Source organism: Pleurodeles waltl, chromosome 9 (genome assembly GCF_031143425.1).
Source record: "Pleurodeles waltl isolate 20211129_DDA chromosome 9, aPleWal1.hap1.20221129, whole genome shotgun sequence".
In the NCBI taxonomy this organism is placed as follows: Eukaryota; Metazoa; Chordata; class Amphibia; order Caudata; family Salamandridae; genus Pleurodeles; species Pleurodeles waltl.
In genome coordinates, this window is record NC_090448.1 from 637405526 (window position 1) to 637425128 (window position 19603).

At 40.0% G+C, this 19603-nt stretch overlaps 1 protein-coding gene across 1 annotated transcript in view; it reads right to left on the reverse strand.

The window, feature by feature from the left end:
- LOC138259788 (protein jagged-1b-like) overlaps positions 1-19603 on the reverse strand; it is a 439654-nt gene that overhangs the window by 14145 nt on the left and 405906 nt on the right. The gene's annotated exons all lie outside the window — the stretch shown is intronic.

Genomic DNA, 19603 nt, shown 5'->3' on the forward strand with positions numbered 1-19603 from the left:
AAAACAACAGTATATCTGGCCGACCAGGCCAATAAACCATCCCACACGCTGCTAGAAAATTGGCCCATATGCTGATCTGTCAGGCCAGTGCATCGGGCACTGCCTGATTGCCCTATAGGCCAGCCCGACCCTGTCTGTTGTGAGTTGTTTGGGTATGTGATGATGGTTGCAGGTTGCAGTTGGTGAACTCATCACTTTACTGTTGTTTTATTCAAATTTGCAAACGTATTTGAGGTTTTACTGGTTTTACTAGTTTTACTGATGTCCTTTGTTATACCAACAGTGAGCCAATAGCCCGCCACCATCTTGGGTAGGCCGTGTTCTAGACACAGAGCTCCCACCAAAACAGCCATCAGAACGCCGCATTTAAGGTGCTGCATTGTGCCAGTGCTCCAAAGGCAAAGGCAAGCCCACCTGCGCCTAGACGACGCAAAGCACAGGGACCCCTGACCATTTTGTCTTCTTCCTAGAATTTGGCAATTTAATCCCACAGTATGGTGAGGAAGTACTCCTCCACTGAATTAAAACAAATACAGATGGACTGCTGCAAGGCACACCCTCCTTGCTTATGCTGCAGCCACAGACTTATGCCCCTTGCAGCAACTGTCTCCTGTAAGAAATTTCATTTTTTCTGTATTGCAAAAACACCAGAAGCTGGTGAACCAATATTATTACTGACCATTATGTTCGCCCCCCCTACCCACCCCCGGTCTCCTGGAAAAACTCTATCCCTGAACAACAACCTCAAATCCTTTACTTATAAGAAAAATGTCAAGAGGTTAGACAGCCTATTTTGTAATATTAGGTCGATGGCCAAGCATGTCATAGAAATATGGGCTCTTATATCCTCACTTAGCCCTAAGCGTTGTTTATTCACGGAAACATGGCTTTGTGGTACAGTTGTCTCCTGTCTCTCTCCCGCCATACAAGAAACCTACTCCCTGGTTAAATTAGATAGGACAATGTGCATGGGTGGTGGTGTCACTATTGTTTTCCACGATTCTCTAAAGGTCGAGCCAGTCAATGCAATATGCTCCAGATAGATTGAGATATGTGTTTTCAAAATTATAATTTCTGCTACTGAATCCTGGAGAGAATCTGATTTATCGCCCTACTGTAGCGAGGAAATACCTCAGTTGAGTATTAATCGACTATATTGTACCTCAAGTTTTAGCCTCCGATAATTTCCTTCTTTTGGGTGACTTCAATTATCATGGCAAGAACATCAATAATCCAGGAGTGTTCCAATTAATAGGAGATTTGGAAACACAAGGACAATTAGTGTCCGGCCCTACACATAGGACTGGGCACATGTTAGATCTCATTTTTACAAATATTTCGGAAATGTACTTGTGGAATTCCCATTCCTATTACTTTGTTAGAATATAACCTCATTAGGTTTTCTATTTCATGTCAGAATACTCTGACAAAATCTATGTGAGAGGTTAATATACCCCAACGCTCCTGTAAAACAGTTACTCTTGCCATAATGTCTGAGGCCTTCAAGGCCCCCTCCTTAGCATCCTATACAGACAATTACTGTGTACTACTACATTTGATCAAATTGCACCTTTTAGAAAATTCATCACTAACTCCTCTATGATGGAAGCCCCATGCTATACAGACTCCCTGCGTCACGAAAAATAGGCCTGCAAATGCCTTGAAAGCAAATGGTGTCTCACAAAGTCCTCTGCATAGAAAACAGAATACCAGATTTGGCTGGCAAATTCTCATAATATGATTAGGGTGGCTGGGAAGGCATATATAGCTGCCACTATTTCTAATGCAAGCAACTCTACTAAAGAATTATACAAAGCTTTCAAAAGCTTTACAAAACCCCTTGTCTGTGCTTCTACTATAGAGGCTTCTCAAGTTCTCTGTGATAATCTAAACGACTTCTTTGAAGTGAAGATTAGCTCAATTGATAAAACTTTCTATGTAATCTTGGATCAACTGGATATGGAATTTGAGATAAACCTCCCTCATCCAAATCCCACAGCTATCTTGAAGAATTTCAAACTGTGGTGCAGGGCATGCTTGAATCTGTTTAATCAGGCAATTCCCAGGACCTGTGTCCTCCTAGGATAACAGCCATTTTAGCCAGCTACCAGGCACCAGCATTGAAATAAATATTTAACCTGTCTCAAGCCACGGCCAAAGTGCCCAAAGAATGGAAATGTGCAGTGGTATCTTGCGCTTTTAAAAAAAAACCTCAGCTAAACCCGACGTCCTCTCCAACTATAGACTGATTTTGCGTTACCCCAATAGGCAAATACTCTAGAAAGTTATATTAATAAACAGCTAACAACCTTTCTAGAATAGCATAAGACACCCCTCACTTGGGTTTTAGAAAGCTACACAGCACTGAGACTGCACGATTAGCAATCACTGACAACATCAGTCTCTCTTTAGATGTAAGAACGCTGGTAATGTTAGTGTTATTGGACCTTTCTGAGGCCTTTGCCATGGTCTCTCATTCCATTCTAATCCGCAGATTACATTCAGCAGGTCTCCATGGCAGAGCACTACACTGACTCTGGGACTTCCTGGACAATTGCATGCAAAATGTCTGTCTTGGCCTTTTCAAGCCAAGAACGATATTCACTAACCAGGGGGTCGCTCAAGGATCATGCTTGAGCCCCACTTTGTTCAACATATATGTAACACCGCTAGCTCAGATTGTGAGATTGTGTGGTGTGGAGATCGCGTCATATGCAGATGACACACAACTCCTCATCTCATTTGGCCCTGATCCTGATAAATTGAAGGACATGTTTGTGGGCTGCATGAGAGAAATTGCTGTTTGGATGCATAAGAACTGTCTGTAATTCAACAGTGAGAAGATGGGGATCGTGCAATTTGGCAAAGCAATAGATTTATGATCAGCGGACTGTTGGCCTCCAGAACTTGGCCCATCCCCTGTGCCCAAGCAGGTGGTGAAAAATCTTGGAGAAAAACTAGAACAATCCTTGTCAGTGAAAGTCCAAGTTAATGTCACATGCAGCTCATGTTTTGCTACAATGAGACTTATGAAAAAAGTCGTCCCTTGGCTCACAGACACACGGCTGATCTGCAATCTACAAGCTCCGACACCCTCCACCCATATTTTAAGGCAATTTCAGTGGCTGCCTAGCACAAAGCGAGCTGTCTATAAAATCTGCTGCCTGATGCATTAGGCACTTCACAAGACTCGCTTCCCTATACTCACGTCTAAGTCACTATCAGCCCTCCAGCGAGCTAAGGTCCTCTAACAAAGTGCTCTTGCTCATCCCACACATTCATACCTCTAGGTTTGGAGGCAGATCTTTTTCATATATGGCTCCTTACTACTGTATAAATCTTCTTTTTAATCTCCGTATTTGCTCTGCTTTTAGATATTCTAAAAAATTCCAAAAACTTGGCTGTTTTTAGGTGTTATACTTGCCAGATCAGCAGAGCACTGAGATACTCCTTCAGGAGTGAGTTGTTCGCTATGTCAGGAGACAGAAATAAATAAATATTGATTCGTTTTGTTAGTGGAGTTTCAGAAATTCTAAGATCTCAAGATATATTGGTTCTAATGTGGTGTGTGGTGCCTCTTACACATTGATAGGGACTGGGAATTAATGAGTTTTATTTTCTGGATTGTGTGCCTAATTTGTTTGAGTGTACTTTGCTATTGTGCACAGAACAAGTGTACTAACTAGGGTACACTGCCACTGGATGGAAGTCTGCCTAGTGGATTGGAGTCCTTTATGGATCGTTTTTGTTTTTTTGTTCTTGATTTTGAATTTGTTCTTGTTTTTGAAGTTTCATGGTTTGCTTTTTAACTGTGATACTTGATTTACTGACTTTTCCTTCCTTTCCTTCTAAGGAAAACAGAGGTTTTATTGAGTTTATTAGCCTAAAGAGGTTTTGCAATTGTTTTCCATTTCATGGGGAAGTTATGATGTTATTGGTTGCCCAGCCAGGAAGCAGCACTGGAATTGGTGGCACATCATCACAAAGCAGGACTCTGATTGATGGAGCTGTGCTGTTTTAGGCTAACCTTTGACAGAGCAGCACTGTAATTGGTTGTTGTTCGCTAATTTGGTTGCTGTGATATTGATTGATTTTTTACTTTATTTTTGCCTGAACTAATTGAGAACAATGGGAAATTTGTTGTTAAAACCCAAGGTTACTGTTGTACTTAGGGAGGGTCGGAAAATGTCAAATGAAAGCGCGCCAGCCTAGGAGGTGATGTGAGAGATCGGGTACTATACGTGTACCTGGATTTCAGATTGGAATAAATATACTGCTAATTTACATTAGGGGTACCTTCAATGTGAGGAAGCTAGATTGCTTCAGACAAACCATGTATGACATAAAGTCAATCCCCAGACCTATACAGTTTGATAACTTAATAAATGGGATTGCATGGTGACAGAAAAAGAAAGAAAAAGGTAGCAAAGCAGGTGAACAGATAATGTTGACATTGGCCTGAGAGCAAAATAGAATGGCAGGAAAAAAGTTGGATTTAGGAAATTATTGAATCCATAAAACATTACCTGTTGCAGTTAGTGAGAAAGAGGATCAGAATGAAACTAAAATGAAAACACTAACATATCTATAAGTGAGCTTTAAAGTTCTAGACCTCTTCTATATTCAGACAGAGCAGCAGACACAACTCCTACTACTATGAGACTAGATACATGAGGTGAGGGAGATAATTTGGTGTTCCAAGCTCCTAGTGGAGTGGTACTGAATGCACCGACAGGAAAGGAAATAACAGTAGTACTTAGTACAAGTAGAGCTGGGCAATCCGAAACACAAATTTAGGCTGATACACATACAGGAATAGTGGTGATCGAGGAGCCTTCTAAAGAAATTAGCACTGGTATTTTAAAAATTTAATTTGGTGAGATGCTTCATGGCAATTTGGATTTAAATAGGATGCTCACTTATAATGCTGATGACATGAGATGTTTGATTAAAGAAGCAGCCAGATGTGCAAATGAGGCGTACTATAAATTAGAGGAATTAGCCGATGAATTAGGGGCTAATATCAGCAAAAGGAAGTATGTAAAACAACATTTTAAATGGATTTAATACATGATGAAATCAAGGAAATGGGCTTGATTACCTTAACAACTCATAATAAACATTTAATTGAAAAAAACAGGGATTGGGATGATTTGAAGAAATACAGAGAAAGATATAAGAAAGGGACAGCACGTTAAAAGCAATTGGAAGGGGTTAAAGGTAGAGTGAGACGTGTTGCAAGTGAATTGGAAGATGGAGCAGGAAAAGTTTTGGAATTTCCTCTGAGAGAGGTTCATGGAGGGAAACTTTACATGTACAGTGGACACAAGCAAATCTGTACGCATTTACAAAATATTTTCCAAAGTTGTGAGAGGTTCCAGCAAAGTAGTCTGATGAAGTGCATTACGTGGATAAACATTTCTCAGATGCTGTGGACATATCTGAATTCATAATTTTAAATTGTGGTTCCTGGAGATTTGTTGTAAGAGTGTAAATTTGTGATTAAATGGCCAACACACGATCCAGCTACAATTGGTCCTAACAATACATCAGCTACAGAGAGAGCAGATGAATATAAGGTTGTGATTGATAATTTGGAAAAATGAGTCCCTGAGAAGAATGTTAATTGCCATAACATTTTGGGAACCTCACAAGAGCTAAAAGAATCAGTGCATTCTTTTACAAGTGGTTAATGCACATCAATAAGCAGAATCAATAATGCTGAAAAATATGGGGTTAGTGGTTTCGTATTTGCGTTCATGCATATATTCGGCCCACAAATTAGTAATCACATTCAACAAAGTGAGTTGTTTTGGCAGACAAAGGGTAGATGAGATCTTGATGTTAGCACAAATTTTTGGTGACTATTTTGAGACAAAGCAGAAAAAGGTTAAAGAAAAGCTGATGATTGACCACACAAAGCAGTTGATAAAGGGTTCCAAAATCAAAAATAGGTTCAAATATGAATTTTGAGCAAACCGCAACTAATTAAATTAACCAGGTACAGATACAGAGTGGTAGTACAGGTGACAGTATAAATGTGAGTTTTGAAATGATAAAAAAGCATATACTTTGTCACTTCTGTAGGAAGATCAGCCACTGGAAGAGTAAATGTTGTCAGAACCATTATAGGAGTCAGGGGAATATAAATCAGGTTTTAAAAATACAAATTGATAATATGTTGGTTCCAAATATGCAGAATTCAGAGCAGAATGTGCAGAATATACAGAGCCTGAATTCATTTTGAATGCTGATGCCAACAGCTCCAGTGATACAGCAAATTTAGAGAAATAAGATGCCCTGTAATGCAGGGTACCAGCAGAATCCATTGATTCTGAGTGATGAATTGTCAAGGAGTTGTACACAATTACGGTGCCTGAGGGAGGAGGATTGAATACCTGAAGAATTCTTAGAAGTAAACCAAAGTGGCCCATAAGCTGATGGAGAAGTCAATGGCCATCCTGTTTCAATTTTGATCGATGCAGGACTACCTGTTCTAGAGTTCATTCTGTGGAAGTCCCAAACCTACCCTTCTCGGGGAGAGAAGCCCAAGTTGTAGGAATCAGTAATAAACACATTGTTACCTACATTGCAGATGTCCTGATACAAATTGAGCAGACAGCAAGTAAGCACCAGTTTATTTTGTGTGATTCAAGTCCAGTGAACTTATTGGGAAGGAACTTGCTGTGCACAATGAATTGTGTGCTATATTGTACACCGGGTGGTGTAGCAAAATAAGCAGAGTATGAAGATTCTATGTTCAAACTGAACTCCACAGATTCAAGAGTTGAGTTGTACTCAGTTCTAACTAAAGACGACTTGCCTCTGGATTTATGACATACTCTCAAGGATGGGGCATTGGATTTTCCTAGATAAGAGATTGGATTGATTAAAAAAGCAAACTAGTTAATAAAGATAAACTTGATGCAATTTTTCCCACAACAAGACAGTGCTGACCTACAAAAGAGGCAGAAGGGATGAAACCAGCGATTGAAAAAAAGAATGAGCAGGGAATCATCCAGGAAGAACTTGGCAGTCCTTGTTTCTGTCCTGTAATGGGAATTAAAAACCCAAATAGTAGGTGGAGAATTATACAAGATCACTGCAAAATTAATAAGGTTGTTGTTCCATGTTGTCTAGTGTGCAGAATCCAGCAGTGATTTTGTTTCAAATCCTTCAGAACAGAATGGTGTACACTCACTGATTATTGCCAGATGTTCTTCTGAATTCGTCTGCATGAGGAGTCGCAATTCCTTTTTGTATTCCAATTTTTGAATAATGTTCTTTTGTGGTGTAGAAACCCACAAGGGTGTACTAAAAGTCCTTGAATTTCCTCACAATTCCCAAAGAAAGATCTTGAGAGCTTGAGGTTGCCATGCAAATCAGTGCTTAACCAATATATTAATGATCTACTGATCACATCTAAGATGAAAGGGGATTGTAAACAAGATAGAATTGCCTTGTTGAATCATTTGGCTGAGAGTAGACATCAGAGTTCCCCAACTAAAATGCAGTATTGCAAAAAAGAAGTTATCTATCTTGGTCACCATATTTAAATGAGTGTGAGAAAAGTCTCTAAAAAAATGTGTTTCTGCAATTCTGAAATTCAGCCAAACACCCCGAAAAGTTCAGATTTTGTTTGGAATTGTTGTATACTCCTGTCAGTGGATTCCAGACTTTTTCTTAATTGTGAAGCTGTTAGTAAGGTTGACATGCACTGATGTCCAAGATCAGGTAGCATTTGAAGATGAATACATTGATGAACTTAAGAAACTGAAAGAGAGTTTGTGTCATGCACCCACAATCTGGAAGCCTGATTATAATCTGATGTTTTTTCTGTTCTATCATGAGAGAAAGGGATGTGTACTTGCAATTCTTACACAAGAACACAGAGGTTTAATGTGCCCAGTGGCTTATCTCTCTGCTATATTTAATCCAGTAGCTGTGAGTGTTCCAGGGTGATTAAAAAGGGTTGCAGCTGTCTGGTTAGCCATTGAATAGAGTGATGAGATTGTGATGGGTCATACATTGTCTATGTCCCTCACTCCTTTTAACAAGGACCAGAACCCAACACATGACAAATAGTAGACTGACTCGTTTTGAGAAGATCATACTTGCAGCAGAGAAGTTTTAAACGCAGCAACACTGCGTCTACTTCCTATTTCAGACAAGAGTTGTGAAGGCAGGGAAAATGGCAATGAAATGAATGACAAACTAGATCATGATTGTATTGAGGTGGCTAACGTATGCACAAAACCAAGATCAGATATTAAAGAAACTCCGATACTTTTTGGTGATGGTTCTTGTTTGAGGGACGTATGCAGAGCATTGAGAGCTGCCTATGCAGTGTGTTCCATTTCTGTAATGTTGCAAGTGTCGTCTTTGCCAAATGTAACCACCACAAGAGGCAGAACTGGTAGCCTTGGCAAGAGCTTGTTTGCTATCAGAAAACTTGAATGAGATGATTTATACAGACAGTCAACATGGTTTTGGTGTTGTTCATGACTATAAACAACTATGGTCACAAAATAGATTTATGACATCTTCAGGAGCTCCTACAGAAAATAGTGTGTATATACTGGATTTGGTTAAATCCATACAGAAGCTAAAAGAAATTGCTGTTGTTAAACACACAACCCATAATGGTAGCAAAGATATGATTACACTTGGGAAAGGATATGCCGATCAAGTAGCAAAATATTGAGCATTACCAAAAGAATCAGATGTACAGTAAAATGAACATTGAGTATTATAAACCAATGCATTACAATGTACAAACAATGCAAATTGTTTCTTTATGGATTCAATGCAAACTTTTCTTTTAGTGAATTGAGGGACTTGTAGGAAGATGCCAAAGAAAACGAGAAAAGAAAATGAGAGAAAGTACGATATACAAAAAAAATACAAGGACTTGTATGTCAATTCAAAACATAAACATGTGCTTCCAGATTCTAAGTACTTACATAACCAGACACATGCATTCTAAAACAGTACTGGGTAGATACAGGATTTCAAATTGCTGCTAAAAATGTTTGCTGTTAATGTTTGATACGTCATTTAAGAAACCGGGGGAAAAGAACAGTTACTGTAATATTGCCAAATCAGAAGGCTGCTTTACAAGACTCCAAGCAGATTTTATTGGGTTGCCAAACTTTAAGGGCTTGAATTTGTCTTAGTAATTAGGTGCTTACTTTCTAAATTGTTGGAAGAATTTCCCACAAAGAGAGCAGAGTTTTACAGTTGCCAAATTGTTGTTCAGTGAGTTGGTACCCCGATTCTGTCTCTCAGTTTCTATGGGGACTGAACGTGGTGCACATTTTAAAAATTAGGTTTTGCAAATAATCTGTATAGCATTCAATGTAAATGGGAGATTTCACTGTAGTTATCGATGGCAATCCACAGGTCTTGTGGAAAGAGCATATAGTACTTTTGAGAACAAGCTGGCAACATTTTGTATTGAGACTGGTTTAAAACGTCCTGATGCCCTGCCACCTCTTTTGATAAACAAGATTAAAAAAAAGACTGATTTATCGTCCCATGAATTTGCCATGGATAGAGCAATGAGGCATTAATTTGTACCTTCAGTTGACCTAGTTTCAATAACTGATAATATTATTTCAAAGGTCTGGCTGATATGGTGAAATCTATCTCTCAGGTGAATGAAATAACAACATAATACAGGATATTTTTTGGGAAGCTCTGGGGATTGGATTGCAATCTGAAAGCATACCCTTAAGAGACAACTAGATGAGCGCTGAAAAGGACTATACCAGGTGATACAGATGACCAACACAGCCGTAAAATTGGAGCTCAAAGTCAAGCTCAAGTTTGCAGTATGAATCCAGGGTGGGGGGTGAAGACTTTGAGTTTGAAACTGGTGTGAAAGCAGAATGAAAGGGTGGAGTTTCAGGTTAGTGAAAGCTCAGATGAAAAAACTGAAATTCCTGAAGTCCAGTTTCAAAATGACGATCAGAGTGAAGAACTATTACATGCAAAAGAGTAAAGCATGACCAACAGCAAGAAGACAAAGTGGGTCATTATGACCCCGGCGGTCGGTGTTATAGTGGCGGTAGTACCACCAACAGGATGGTGGTACATACCGCCATATTATGACATTGGCGGTTTGGCAAAAGCTATCCTGCCAATGTACCACACCGACCGCCACGGCGGTAACGACCGCCGGGCTGGAGACTGCAGTCTCCAGCCTGACGGCTGTCACAAGACCACCCACAGGAATATGACCCCCCCCACCACCATGGTTTCCGTGGCTTTTTTACAGCTACGAAAACCATGGCGGTAGGCACTATTAGTGCCAGGGAATTCCTTCTCTGGCACTGATAAGGGTCTCCCCTGCCCCCCTCCGGCTCCCTAGAGTCTTCCCCCACGCTTCCCCTCCCCCTTCCGACCTCCCCCCAACATACACACGGCTACATGCACAGACATACACACACATACACACAAGCATACCTACATTTACCCACGCATGCATACATCCATGCACACACACATCCACACACACTGACATACATACAAGCACACACGCATTCACACATCACAACATACACGCACACTCACATCCATTCATACACATACGCATTCCAAGCGCACCACACCCTCATGCATGCACACAGAAACATACACACAACCACCCACATACACACAACACATCCCCCACACCCCTCCCCTGTCGGAACACCCGACTTAACTGCTTGCATCGGGTCCTCCGGCAGGAGACGGGGCACGGCGCTGCTGCCCGCAGCAGCGTCCACTAGCAGAACACCGCCAGGCCGTATCATGCTTCATGATACGGTCTGCGGCGTTCTACTGGCGTGGCGGTGCTGCTGGCAGCAGCGCCACCTTACCGCCGCCCCCCGCCATGACCGTAGCTGGAATTCCGCCATCCTTATGGCAGAATTCCAGCTACAGTGATAATATGGCGGATGGTAGGTAGCCACGGCGACCGTCTTGGGGCGGCCGTCGCTGTGGCGGTAGGTGGCATTTACCGCCTATGTCATAATGAGGGCCATAGTCTCTGATCTTGATCCAAGCAGTACAAAGATTAAGGTTACAAAGATGTTTGAGTTTGAGTGTGAAGTCAAGTCAAAGCTTCTTCGGAGAATAAAAAGACAAAGACTGTTGATGAGAGAGATAAGGCTAAAGAGAATATTCCAAGGAAGAGCATTTGTAAAATAAAGCACTATGAGCTACACACAAAATCTGAGAGACAATTATCTTCTGAAACTACTGGGAGTGAATCACCAGCTGCCGAAAGATCGGCAAGGAAAAGAGTTCAAAATAGAAAATATGCCTCATTTGAATGGGTGTATTTAGCTATGGTTTATAAAGAAGAGGAAGATGATGAATCAGTAAATGGCTATTCGTAGGTGAAACAGCACCAGTACAAGTCTGAACATGAATGAGAGACTGAGTCTGAATCAGGGAAGAACCAACCTGAACTAAATAAAGCAGTTTTTAAGTCTTGCTGAAAACTGAAACCTGAAAATGAACCTTAAATGAACTTCTAAAATTAACTGCTAAAACGAAAACTAAGAAACTATTGTTGATTTTTTTTATTTTTATTATTGTTTGAATAAAATTAGGGACACACAAGCTGAGAAGAAAGAGGGAGTTCATCTCTCACAGGATTTTGCTGCAGGAGCTGGGACAAATGAAGAACTTTGTGAGACATCCTATAAAGTGCTTGGACCCACACCCAATGCACACAAGCTGAGAGGAGAGGGGGACTTTATCTCTCACAGGACTCCAACATGTCTTCTTCTTCAGGAGCTGGGGTCCTTGAGGAGCTGAGCAGTGCCCCCTTTTTGAGACACGCTTTAAATCTCTGGGATCACTGCCCCAGGCAGGACACACACACTGAGAGGAGAGCTGGACTTAAGCTCCCACAGGACTTTGCTGCAGGAGCTGTGGCCCATGAGGAGCTTAGCCCTGCCCCTTTTGTGAGACACACTATAAAGTGCTTGGACCGCCTACGCCATGCAGGATGCACCCGCCAAGGGCTGGCCTATCCGTGCCCTTCAGTAGCCGTAAGAGGTCGGGCTGGGCCACCCCTCTTGGCCCCTGAACAGGGGTTAAAAGTACTGTAAGGTGCTGTATAAGCATGCATCTATATTCACTTGTTTTTGTTCTGTTTGCGTTATGTTATTCCAACAAGAATAAGGACCAAGACGTTGTAATCCATCGAACTCAGAGAGCATCTTGATATTGTCTTGCCGGACCCTTGTGTTTCCTAGAGCAGACTTTACGAGGAGAGCTAGCGAGGGGAGTTACAAGTAAATTGGGCATACTTTACATAAGTGGCTTTTGTATTTGGCATGTTTTGTTAAGTACAGCAGAGTTTAACTGCATTCAGTTGTAGGTACTTTTGTGGAGTAATGTGATTGCCCCCATCTGAACACCTTGCAGTGGTGGCTGAAATCATCACCTGGCGCAATCAAAAATCTGGTTAAGACAGAGCAAGACCTAGTGTTATCTAGCGTTATTCTGCCAACATTTTAAAACTTGTTTTTATGCATATGCAGTGATAACAAGGTGTATAATGTACTATTTTTAAAATAAACTGGGTGGATTGGCAGTAAACAGTGGATTTGTAGTAATCCGTCATGGGGAAACAAAAGACTATGATTAATTCTAGTGCCTCTGCCCCACATATTAAAGAACCACATGCCAGAAAGTCCTCTCTTAACTATCTAGCTTCGGCCGTGGGTGCTCTAGATGAACAAATAACATAAGTAGAGGAGCAGTTAGCAGCAAATGAAGATGCGCCACTTACAGATGGGCATACCAGTAGCAGCATTAGTAGCAGTGAGGTGCAGCCTGTATGTAATGCGGACTTGGTGCCGCCACTCTGTGCCCGAATCTCCCCAGTATCCACGAGATTCACAATTGCACAAGTTCATGACACCCTGAAAGACCATCCTGCTAAGTTACCAATGGTGATGCAATCTTTAGTCAGATACCAGGTGGGATCCGGTGCCTGGCTTGCCCCTTGCGAACCCTGGCATTGCCTTTGTTACCATTGGCCTCTGAGGTGGCAAACTCAGTGCATGAAACACAGAGGCACTTGTCCTCATGTACATAGCTTGGTGCTCCCTTCCCTAGCTTTCTGTCAGTTTTTATTACACAAATAATGAACAATATTGATTTTGTGGATCTTGCAGCTAAGCATATTCTAACAAAACCAAAATTTATAGGTGGGGCAAAGGGTCCATAATCAATTGTATACTGCTCACTAAGGTGTGGGCAATGAAGGTGTGCAAATTTGATATTTTAGATACTCCTTTTAGTGACCATAATCCTTTGCTCTTACTCCTCAGCTTAGGACTTAGTGCAGAGGAACAAGTAGTGGCTACCCAGATTGAATTTACTAGAAATAGGGGAATATGGCGAAAGTAGCAGGATATTGAACCCAATGCCTTTCTCGAATCACTATAGGATAGTCAGAAGGAGCATTTTGGAATATGTCAGAGCCCAGAGTCCGACCATGTTATGGTGTTAGGGGCTTTTGGTAACATTTGTAAAAAGATCTCTGAACAGTTAACGGCCCCAAGAAGTCGAAATAACACAAAGCTGTATAGTTTGTTTGATAAACGTGCTCACAGGCACACAGTAATCTTAAAACTGCAATCAAAATACGTCCCAGGGACCAAGCTATGATTAGTGCATGTAGGAAGCGCTATAAAGAGCTAATTAACAGGGGGAAAGAAGCGATTAGAACAGAGGCTTGGGAACAACTGGTTATAGCAAGCGAAAGGAATGACACAGCACAGTTTTGGAGAGTAGTCAACACATCTCTTATCTCTAATAATTCTCCTCCCCCCACTGATGTGAATGTTCTTGAACATACATGGGTTTGCTACTTTACTAGCCTCTATGATTTAACAGAATCAGCTTGTGGGGAGTGTAGTATTCCAACTGGTGTGGGGAGCTGGAAAGATTCTAAGCTGCCTGGAATTACTAAAAAGGACGTTATCTCAGCTGTGAAAAGGAGCCGAAGTATAAAGGTGCTAGGCCCAGATGGAGTTCCTGTTGACCTTTTTAGAGCAAACTTACTATTCTGGGCACTGGTATTGGCTCATGTGCTCAGCTGCGTATGTGCTCAAGGCCCCCCAAAATCCTGGTCTAGGGCAATAATAGTCCCCATTTTTAAGAAGGGTGACAGGCGTGATCCCCATTGTTATTGGTCCATTTCCTTGATCGACTCTACCGTCAAGATACTGGGAAGAATCCTATTGGATCAGCTTGAGCAATCACCAAATGAGACCAATAGTCTATCTCCTGCCCAGTACGAGTGTGCTCCTGTATAGGCACAGTGGATCAATGTCTAAATCTCCACCTAATAATGACTAAATATGTGCTCACCAAGGGAGAACACTTTATTTGGCATTTATGGACCTGAGCACAGCATTTGACAAAGTCATAAGGTCTAAACTGTGGAACTTGCTTATAAGCAAGGGTTCGGAGTTCAACAAACATGAACCCAAGGTGCCTCGTGTTAGAGTAGATCAGGTGGGCCTAGGTGTTCAGCATCAGCCCCATGTTACTGAGCCATGTTACAAAGCAGATTTCACAATAATACACCAACGGAAATGTGGATTTATCAGTCAATGTTCATAAACATAGAGTACCCTAAGCTTTCAATGCAGAATGTAAAACAAAAGAACCAAGATGGTCCTTGGGGTCAAGGTACTTGTGGCATCACTTCCTGTAATAACAGTGGATACCAAAGAACATGTGATGTGTATTTTGCTAACTCTGGGATTCTGATGAATGGAGACCGTCAGTAAAGCTGTTAGAATTTTCAATTATAAATGCTACTAAGGCTTCCTCGTCAAACCAGTGAGATTATTTCTGCAAATCAGCACCACTTCTGTCAAACGAGATTGTAGGCAGTTTTATTTCATTAGGGATCAACATGTGAAGTCTGAGTAGGAGTAAATAAGCATCTTGATAAGCAGCAGATTACAGATTCCCAGGGCGTGGCAGAGACTAAATAAGTATGTCTAGAGGTAAATATGAAAATACTGTCAAGGAGCACTGGGCATCCGAGCTTTATCATGCACAGCACAGGAGCCTTTTTTCAAGCAAGACAGGCATCTTGGAATGCACAATAAAATATTTCTTAGCAAAGGTATTGGGTGGAGCATTGAAATATTCTGCGAAAAGAGAAAAAAGGATTGATTTTTTTATTATAGTTCATGGGTAATTTTGAAAAGATCGTGTGTAAATGATGCATGCATGCATAAATTAAACCCTAATCAGGAGTATTGCAATGAGCAGTGGACATGCACCCCTACTGGGTACCAGATGATCTGTTTTTCACTTGTGAATAAGTACGTAAAGTATACATGGATAATGTATAGGTAAGTATAGATTTATTACTCAACTCCACCTATGTGTTCCTTGATGATCTACAGTTGTTTAAATAATGTAGATGTTGACACAAGCACAGTAAATGTATATTTACTTGTATATAGATATACAACAAGAAGTTGAGGTTCAAACAAGAAAAGCAAATAAGTACTATAGAGATAGAATTGGTGGTGCCCATGGGGGAATTTATAATTTGCCAGGAAATGTGACTCCATGAGAAGTAGAGAGTTTATGAATAAAGCTCTGGAGCGAAAAGAAACATCGGAAGCTGATGAAAGTTCAGTGGTCAGCTCTGCTAATGCTGGACCATCTGCATCTAATCTGGATTTTTTTTGGGCGAAATGAGGCTTATTCAGTGTTTACCAGGCAAAGGGCAAGAGGGTGTGTGACCAAAAGAGGAAAACAACTTGAAGAAGTAAAAGAAAATGGAAAACAAAGATAGGAAGAGGAGAGAAAAGATACAAATTGAAGAATATGAACATATGTGATATGGAGAACTTAGTCAACAAACTACCTTTGAAAACTCTAACAGAAGACCATTATAAAGTACGGAATAAAGGCTTGTCTTTTTGTCCCAGGTTGGAAATAGATCTAGCAAATATAAGAATTGACATGTATATATTTCCAAGGAAATTAAAATGTAAGAAATATTTTGCCACTTATACCAGAAGAACAACTGAAAATACAGAGACACCTACATCTTCTCTATCATCAAAAGATATGCCATATTTAAGAGAATTGTGATCTTTGGAAGAAGATTCAATAGGTACTCCAGGAGGTGAATCTGTTCAGGCAATCTCAGGCTTACAGATTTGTGAAGCAACGGGCCCAATGACCAATAAATGTGACAAAAATTATGATATGGATTAACACCTATGAGGGATAATATGACTGGAGAGGGATGCCAGGCTGTAAGGGATCTTCAAGTGGATCAAAATATCATCATGAATGCTTCTGATATGTGGGCAGTAATATAGTAATTCAAGGCCACACTAAATATATACATGAAGCAGAAAGGCAACTGTAAATTGAACAACATTACCTGAGTTTGGAAAATAATCCAATCGATGAAGTTGCAACAGAATACCATCAAGCATTGCCCACATGGATAGAAAGGTGCCTGATTGTCGAAAAGGAATTTAAATATCTGAAGACTAATCATCCAGTTATACCAACCATCTACTTTTGCTAAAGGTTAATAAGAACATGTAAGTTCAATAGGTTCCCTTTTGGGAAACACCTCTAGTTTGATCAATATGTTTCTCTTTCATTATATTTTGAAATGCCCACACATTTGAGGGACTCCACAGACTTGCTGAACAAAATAAATGACATACCTTGGAACAATAATTATTTAATGGCAAACATTGATGCGGTCTCACTATATATGTCCATCCAGCATCAACAAGGTTTTCACGCGTGTGGGTATTTCTTAAGATCAAGAGTTACATGGAACACTCAGAAATGCTCCTAGAAATGCTGCACTCCTGCTTACACCACAATATATTAATCTTTAATGGCACTTACTACTTGGAAAATACAAGGTACAGCCATGGTCACATCATATTCCCCCACATATGCAAATTTAATGACGGGATGGTGGGAAGCAGAACTTGTGTGGACAGAGGAAAATCTACTTATGTTGGAGCATGTCAAGCTATGGACTTGTTTTATTAATGATTTATTTATTATTTGGGAGGGGAGCAGATAGAGTTTGGAGCCATTCACTACTTCTCTAAATAATAATGAATGCAACTTGAAATTTACCCAAAACATTAGCGCAGATATGATTGATTTTTTGTACAGTTACATTGTTATTAAAACAGAATGATTTGCAGTAAAATACATCAAAAAGCCACAGCCTGTAAAAGCTTATTACATGCAAAAGTGGACACCCTGAGGCCTTAAAATGGAGTGTGCTATTTGGTGAGTTGCTATATACCAGACAAAATTCTTCAGATTAATGTCTTTGAGATGCCGGCCACGGAGATGATTGCCCACTTTGAAAAAGGGGGTTATCCACAGGACATCTTAGAGAAGACAAACTGCTAGTCGTCAGGATCAAGACATCCAAGGATGACACATATATATGATTTATCATGGATTTCAATCCATGAGATGTTGAACTCAAAAAAATATCAGAAAGAATTGGAGGATCTTAACGTTGAATGAAAATGTACGTGAAGCCATAGAGAATTATCCACAGATCATGTATAAAAAAGAAGTTGCCTATCTTGAAAACTTTTTGACAAAAAGCCACATGCCTCTGACAAAATCAATAAGCACAACCAATAGAGTTAAACTTAGGCTACATCAACACTTACGGTTAATAAAAAAAAACAGGGATTTTGCAAACCCCATATCAAATCATCTTTGGGTAAAGCACGGTGGGAACACTAGGGATTTGAAATATTATGGTATTCAACATATCAAGAAAGCTCAGAGGGGAAGTAATTGTGAATTGAAATTGATGTGAGATGAATAGAACATTATAATACTCTTTAAAGCTGAGGTCCCTATAGGACACAATTTGGATGAAGGCCTCCGTGCTCATCTATAAAAACTCTTGATTAAAGCCTGACCACCAAATTGTATGACTATAGAGATTCATCAGATAGTACAGAAAACACTAAAGCTGTTAAATTAACGAACTGTTGATGTTAGACTATCAAAGTCTTAATGGGCACGTTTTTTTAAATATAGTGCCTTCGGAAGCAATTTTTTCATTGATATTCTTTCAAGGATGTGTTAACCTGATATGTTCATATGATTTTTCCTTTAATGCATTGACTGTTATTATATGGATGTACTTGGTAAGGATGTTAGATATGAATTTTGATATCTTTTAATAGCATTTTTAATACTCTATAAAAGCACTGTGAGACTTTAGCTCAGGTGCTTTGAAGCAGTTAAAAGTTTATCCTCCTCTGCATGTCAGTCAGTGATAGGAGAGTCTCTATATGGAGATGTAACCAGGCACTTAAGCACTGGCACTTTAATAGGAGATGTAACCTACGCACTTTAGCATTCGCACTTTAACAAGTGGGCATAAGATCATTTGCATTTGTACTTTAATTGGAGGCCAGGGTGTGTTAGGTATGAATTTATTAAGTGGTGCTGTAACCAACAGAAGCAGTTCTATATGAATTACCTTTTAGGATTAATGAGTTTTTTGTTTAATATAGAAGGGGGGTCGAAGAGAAATATAATAATGCACTTCACTCCTGAGAACAGAAATAATATATTTACACTAGCGGATGTGTGTATTGCTGGTTCCCTTATAAAGATGGGCAGCATGAAGTCTGTACAACGTCTACATGTAATCTCAAATCCTCCCCTGTTTCCGTCTCCCCCTCGTTATCGGGAACAGTGGTGAGCTCCATTCCTTATTCGGACACTGGAATAAACTCTTTGGTGAATACAGGGAAACCCTTGACACCCCTCTGGATGCTGTCAAATTCCACATGGGCAAAACTATGTATAAATAATTCTTAATTGTGAAGTTAGAAAATGTTGCACTGATCAAATTTTAATTGTAATTCATATACATAACTGAATTCATTGGTACTGAAATAATATTATCTGAATCTGTCTATTTGGAAGCCGTGCTGCCCCACTGACCACGAGAACATGATTCTTTTGTAGGAACACAGGCTCTATTATGTGGATGTAATTTGATAGTACATTTTTGTACATATTCTGCAATCAATTATAGAAGGAATTATTAATAGCAGAGACAAATGTGAATAATCATGTACTTTACAGCAATTGCTTCCCCTGGTAGGACTTTCAATTGTATTCTTTATTGATTCTATTTGTAGGAATTGCTTAGAAACAATATTTAAAAATATGTAACAATGTTGAAAATGTTAAAAATATTGAACTGATGGATTGTGCTTTTCATCATCTTTTTTTAAAGAAAATCCTCCGAGAACTGGCATAATATGGGAAGACATGGCTCACTTTTATACACTGGTAACGTTCTAGTCTGTTTTGTGTAAATGGTAATAGGACTATCTGCATGTTGTTACTTCAAATGGAGAGTTTGGAATAAAGGACTCTAAGGTCCAGTTGAAAGCAAATAGTTGATCCACGTCGACCATTCTCTTTGCACACTTGCACTGCTTCTGGTGGAAGATGAAAAGTAAATTTAAAAAAATAAAATGCTGGAGTGCCTATTTGGTCGCCGAAAAAAATATATATATATATGTAT